Below are 6,105 nucleotides of genomic sequence, written 5' to 3' on the forward strand. Positions count from 1 at the left end.
TCATATAGATTGTAGAAAGGCATCACTCTGGTGGGGGATGTTGGCAGTGGAGGAAGCTGTGAATCTATGGGGGCAAAGAGTGTATGTGATCACTATTTTCCATCTATAAACATGGTATATCTTTCCATTTATTCAGAAAAATAAAAATAAATCTTTAAAAAAGTCAAAAGGCATCTCAGCGATCGTAGCTCTGAGATTCTTGTTTAGAAGAAGGGGCACTCGCTTTTCCCTTAGATGAGGAAGAGGTGTGACTCCCAGTTCTGGTCCCAACTGGAATCTGACCCTCCTTCTCTGGGCAAATCTAGGCCCTTCTTAGTCCCTATGCTACTATCTGCCAGATAGGAGCCAGAAAAATGGAGATGCTCAGGGACCCCAGCAACTGTGACAGGAAAAGCTGATGGCTCTGGTTAGAAATGGCTCCTGCTCAGACTCAGCTTCCTGATGAAAAGGCAGAACTTCTCATTCCAAGCCTAACACATAAAATCTCTTTGTAAGAGCAATAAAAAGCTGGGCAACAAATCCAACTGATTTTTTTTTTGTAATAAATTCCCTCAGGGTTTTGCGTAAAGGAAAGGATATTTACCTACACGAACGTAGGAAACACAACGCACCCAACCCTGCCAGAATCCCTCCTCTTCCTGCAAGTGTACTATGGTCTCTGCTGGAGCTGAGGGCTCAGTCCACAGAGCAGGGGCAAGGCCACTCTCAGTGTGCATCCTGGTCATGGCATTGCTGGGTCATGATGGGGACAGGATGCTCTCAGGGACAGACATCTGTGTCTCCATGGTCTGTAGCATTCTCTGTAACTTCTGTCTATTTCCAAGGATGGGCAGCACACTGGCAAACGGCCTGAGGTCTTCTGCTGATGAGGTGGCTCACGCCACAACCTGGAGAGCCCTGTTCTCCATGGGTCACACAACCAATAAGGTTCTTGAGAGTAGAGTAGCCTGACCAGGTTGTGGCACAGTGGACTGAGTGTTGACCTGGGATGCTGAGGACCCAGGCTTGAGTCCCCAAGGTTACCAGCTTGAGTGTAGGCTCATCTGGCTTGACTGTGGGCAGGCTCACCAGCTTGAGCATGGGGTGGCAGGTTTGAGCATGGGACCATCAACATGACCCCATGGTCTCTGGCTTGAGCCTAAGGTTGCTGGCTTGAAGCCTATGGTCACTGTCTTGAGCATGGGATCATCAACATGACGCCATGGTTGCTGGCTTGAGTCCAAAAGCCACTGGCTTGAAGTCTAAGGTTGCTGGCTTAAGCCCAAAGTTGCTGGCTTGAAGCCCAAGGTTGTTAGCTTAAGCCCAAGGTCGCTGGCTTGAGCCCAAGGTCCCTGGCATGAGCAAGGGGTCACTGGCTTGGCTAGAGCCCCTCAGTCAAGGCACATATGAGAAGCAATCAATGAACAACTAAGAGTGCCACGACGCTTCTCAATTCTCTCCCTACTTGTCTGTCTCTCTCTCTCTCTCTCTCTCTCTCTCTTAAAAAAAAAAAAAAAGATTCTTGAGAGCAGGAGCTATGCCTCAGATTCTCTCATCTACAACACAGTGCCAGATACACAGTGCTGTAGATAACCTCTCTACTGAGCATGCTGTGTGCACAAGATACTACGCTGGGCTCAAGGTGGACACAAAGATGGGAGAGACTTGGTACACCACCCATGGCACTAAAATGAGAGCCCTATGTGGTGTCTCAGAAGGAGGATAGGGCTAACTTCAGAATGCTAAATTTTTATCCCGAGCAGTGCCACTCACAGCTGGCCTCAGATCTTTGGTACCTCTGATTCAAACATAACTGCTATGAAATCATTATAACAAAAGGCAGAGGGTCAGAAGTACCTGAAGAGCTACCAAAAGTGAAAGAGCTTCTCCCCCAGGCCTCTGGATCTCAATTTGTGGTTCTGCCCAATTGCCCAAATCAAAACCACAGATAGCCCTTGGCTCCTCCCTCTCACTCTCTCCCACTTCCAAAGAAATATCAAACCTTACTTCCAAAATGCAGCTGAAATCCAACCCCTCTTGATAGTCCAGCTGCCACCCGCATGGTCCAAGCCATCATTATTTCTCACCGGCTCTGCCGCAATCCATTCTACAGTGATCTTTCTAAAATACAAGTCTGAGCGTGTCACTTCCTTACATAACACCTTTAAGTGACCATCCGTGGCTCTTAGGATAACAAAACAAAACAAAACAAAACAAAACCTACGTCTTAACATTTCCTGCAAGGCCCTGCATTACTTGTCCCTGCCAAACTCTCCTGCGTTATTACAAGCAGCTCCCCTTCTACTTCATGCCTCGGGTACTTAGTTTCCGGGGCTTCCACCAGACTCAGGCCTGCACACAAGCTGGCCCCTTTGCCAGGAACATCATCTTTGTTGATCAATCTTAATTCACCTTTGAAGTCAGCCTAGATATGGCTGCCTTTCAAGGCCTCCTAGACTAAGCTAGAGTCTCCTCTAATTCTACATGGTACCAGTTACAATTGTAATTTAAATACTTATTTGTTTTTGTACTTATTTTTTTAATGCTATGCCCTTGCAGATGTAGCTTTCATCTCACAATAAGGAATTACTACCTCTGTCTCATTTTACAGCATCTAGTACAGTGTCTGACTGATAAGATGAATGGATGGATGAATTAACAAATGAACAAACGAGTGAATGGAGTGTCCAGGTAGGGGAGCAGGAAAGGCCTCCAAGAAGAACTAGCAGAGAGAAGGAAATGTTTATGTTTGGAAACTTTAGGAGTCACAGGCCTGGAATAAATGAGCTGAGATGTATCTTCTCTTGCAGTCCTGATTATTCAAGGTTTTCTTTTCCTTTCTAAAAGTCACTGATTCAGTGCATCTCCATCTAAACTTCCCTTCAGTCTGTTTTCTGACCTGGGAGAATGGCTTTCACCCAGGTATCCCAGCTTCTCATTCTGTCCCACGAGCTATCGAGGCTCACAGTCCCTCCAATCCACTTTCCCACCACACACTTAGACTTATGTAACTGAATAATCATGTGATGCTATAAAACTAATTTGCACCACTGCATGAGCAGTGACATGACTGGAGCTTTGCAGTTGGCCTCAAGAGGCAGAAGAGAGCTCCACCACCCCTTCTCAGCACCCCCGAGACTCAAAGCACGAGTGGGCAGCCCTACTGAGAGGGCCCCATGACAGAGCCATAGCAAAACCGAGCCAAAAGCCAGCCACAAAAAGAGATTAGGAAAAAAATATTTCCTTTGTGCAAAGACAAGCTCCTTATCACAGTCTGCGCATTTCCTAATAGAGTTTACTGGTGCAGTTTCCCTTTCTACATTCCACAGGACTCTGTTGGCACCCGTTTTCTTAGTCACAGACCGGGAGATGGTGCAGTCTTTTCTTCCGGACAACTCAAGGCACACTAAGGCCAAAAAGCAAAGAGAAGGTGCCTCCCAAAGTTTGGCTGCCCACTTCCCAGTTTTGGAGGTCTCAAGCAGCATGAAACTGAAAGACCAAAAGAGAACAAAGAGAAAAGTGTTCCTAGATGAGTATATATGTATGCGTATGTGGAGAGTAGGTGGGGGGGTGGGGGGTGGGGGGGCATATGTAGATTATGCAAAAATTTAATAGTTGATATAATGAGGAAGCATACACAGTATTAAGTAATAATAGCCCCCACTTATTGGGTCTTTACTATATGCTGTGAAGTGTTTTGTACTCAATACTTTATTTAATTTTCAAAACAACCCAGTGAGGTAAGCACTGATGTGCCCATTTTATAGATGGAGAAACAGGCTCACTGGATCACACAACTCATGAGCGGTCAAGCTCCAGGATTGAGATCCTGATGCCCTGGCTTTGAAATACTCCTTGTAACTGCTTTCCTAGGGCTAGAGATTAGAAAGGAAAGAGACTTGTTTTACGGTTTATGGTATGACAGAGGACTTAAGAAAGACATAAAGAATGTTCTGACAATGAGGGCCATTTGGTTGTAGCCTGGGTAATTAGGCTTGTTAGAACTCTTCCTCTGAGGGCCTTTACACTTCAGATGAATAGACGCTTCTATGCCTGGCTGGTTTAAGGGAAGCCCTCTGTGTTCCCAGAACGGGGCTGACCTGTTTGAACTATTAAATATATGACAACCCACTAGGGTACAAGAGTGCTATATATGAAACTGTTAGATTACAGGAGATAACACAGGATATGTGCCCAAATGGGGCTGGAAGAAAGTACGGACTATAGGCAGGCAGATGTTACTGTAGTTGAAAGCAAGAGATTTGTGGTCAAGTGGACTTGTTTTTGAGTCCCCGCTGGCTCTCCTGCTTGTATGACCTTGAGCACGTTACCTAACCTCTCTAAGCCTCCATCTCCTAGTCAGGAAAAAGAGGCTAAGAATAGAACTTACTTTGGAGGGTTGCCTTGAAAATTTTTTTTGAAGATGATACATGTAAAGTGCTTGGCACAGAATTTGAACATTATAAGGATACAATAAATGGTAGCTGCTATAATAATTGCTATTGTTGGAGTCCAGAGGCAGGAGAGAGCTATGTTAGTCATTAGCAAAGAATGTCTTCCTGGGAACCATGAGTTTTGTTCTGAATCTTGAAGGGCTGGTCAGGTAAAATCAAAAGGAAGAAATAAGGACAGAGGTAGAGCTCACATAATGGAGTGAGACTTCAAATTTTCTATCATCTTAAAAGAAAAGCCTAGTTTGATCTGTGGTGTAACTAAAAAAGAAAGTTGATTATGGGGGAGAAAGGCGGTGGAAAGAGGCCTTCCATCTTTGTTTCCAAACCCAGAATTTAAAGAGACAGAGATAGCCTCAGAGACCTTAAAAAGAAACCGGACACACAGGGTTCTTTGCTCCTTCTTCTGGGATCTCACTGGGGTTGAAGGGAAGGGATCTGGGAAAATGGAGCAGAGCTGATACCAGATGGATGGGGAAGAGATCCTGACACATGAAGTTAGGAAATGCGGGTGAAGCCCTAATGACTGTGCGGGATGACTCACACGGGAACACTTAGCTTTAAGGCTGGATAGCCATGGGTTGCCTGTCAGGCAAGAGGCCACTTTTGAGACTCCAGGCATCTCTCTTCTTCAGTCTTGCTGGCTAGGGTGGGAGGCCCTCTGAGAGAAAAGGCTGTTTTGTGCTAATCCGTTATTCTCTGACAGTCTGCCTTATCTCTCCGATGTGAAGATTAACTCCTCAGGGGCCAAAGTGGCTCTCCAGGAAAGATGCTGTTTGTTTTATATTCTCTATCCTTAACCCTCTGTCAGGTACCAACTACTATATCAACCCCTTCTATCAAAGCATCACTTGGGCCTTCATTAAAAAAATGCACATTTTCCGTTTTTTTCCCTAGGGAGTCTAATTTACCAGATTTAGACAGGGTTTTTGTTTGTTTGTTTTTTAACAAGAATCCAGATGATTCATTGGTGAGGCGAATTCAGAAAACACCAAGTTAGATAGTCCCTTGAATCCCTTTCAGTCCCAAACGTAGGCAGCAGAGTGTAGTAGGAAGAATGCTGAGTTGGTAGCAAGAGGTGGGTTTGACCCTGCAGTTCAAGGAAGTCGGCTCTACTGTTGGTGCCCTCACAGTACCTGCATGCCTGGGTACCTGCTGTCATCTCTGGCACTGACAAGAACCCTGTGCTGGGAAGATCTAGAAGGGAAGGAGGCTGCAGAGCAGAGGAGAGTATTCGCCTATCTGCAATAAAGATCTCAAAAAAAAATAGGGGGACAGAAATGATAAATGGACCTCAGGAAACATAGGTTCCGACCATTCCTTGGGGCTTTCTCTTACATGGGATTAGTAAAACACCATAAATCTCAGCAACTCCCACTATACACAGGGTGATACTTATGCCCAGAGAATTTTTTTTATTGATTTTAATTTATTGTGTTTTCATAGATTCAAGTGTCCCACCGAATACATCCCCCACCCCCGTGTTCTGCTCAACATCTTCCTTGCCCCCCTTCCCCAACGCCCTCCCCCCTTCCCTCCAGGATTTGCTTCCCTGCTCTCTATAGCGCTGTGTTATGTATATATAATTTCATCAATCTCTTTCCCTTCGCTGATCCCATCTTCTCATCCCCTTTCCCTCTGTCCGTTTTCCCTCTGGTCCCTTTGATCCCACCTC

This window comes from Saccopteryx bilineata, chromosome 1 (genome assembly GCF_036850765.1).
Source record: "Saccopteryx bilineata isolate mSacBil1 chromosome 1, mSacBil1_pri_phased_curated, whole genome shotgun sequence".
In the NCBI taxonomy this organism is placed as follows: Eukaryota; Metazoa; Chordata; class Mammalia; order Chiroptera; family Emballonuridae; genus Saccopteryx; species Saccopteryx bilineata.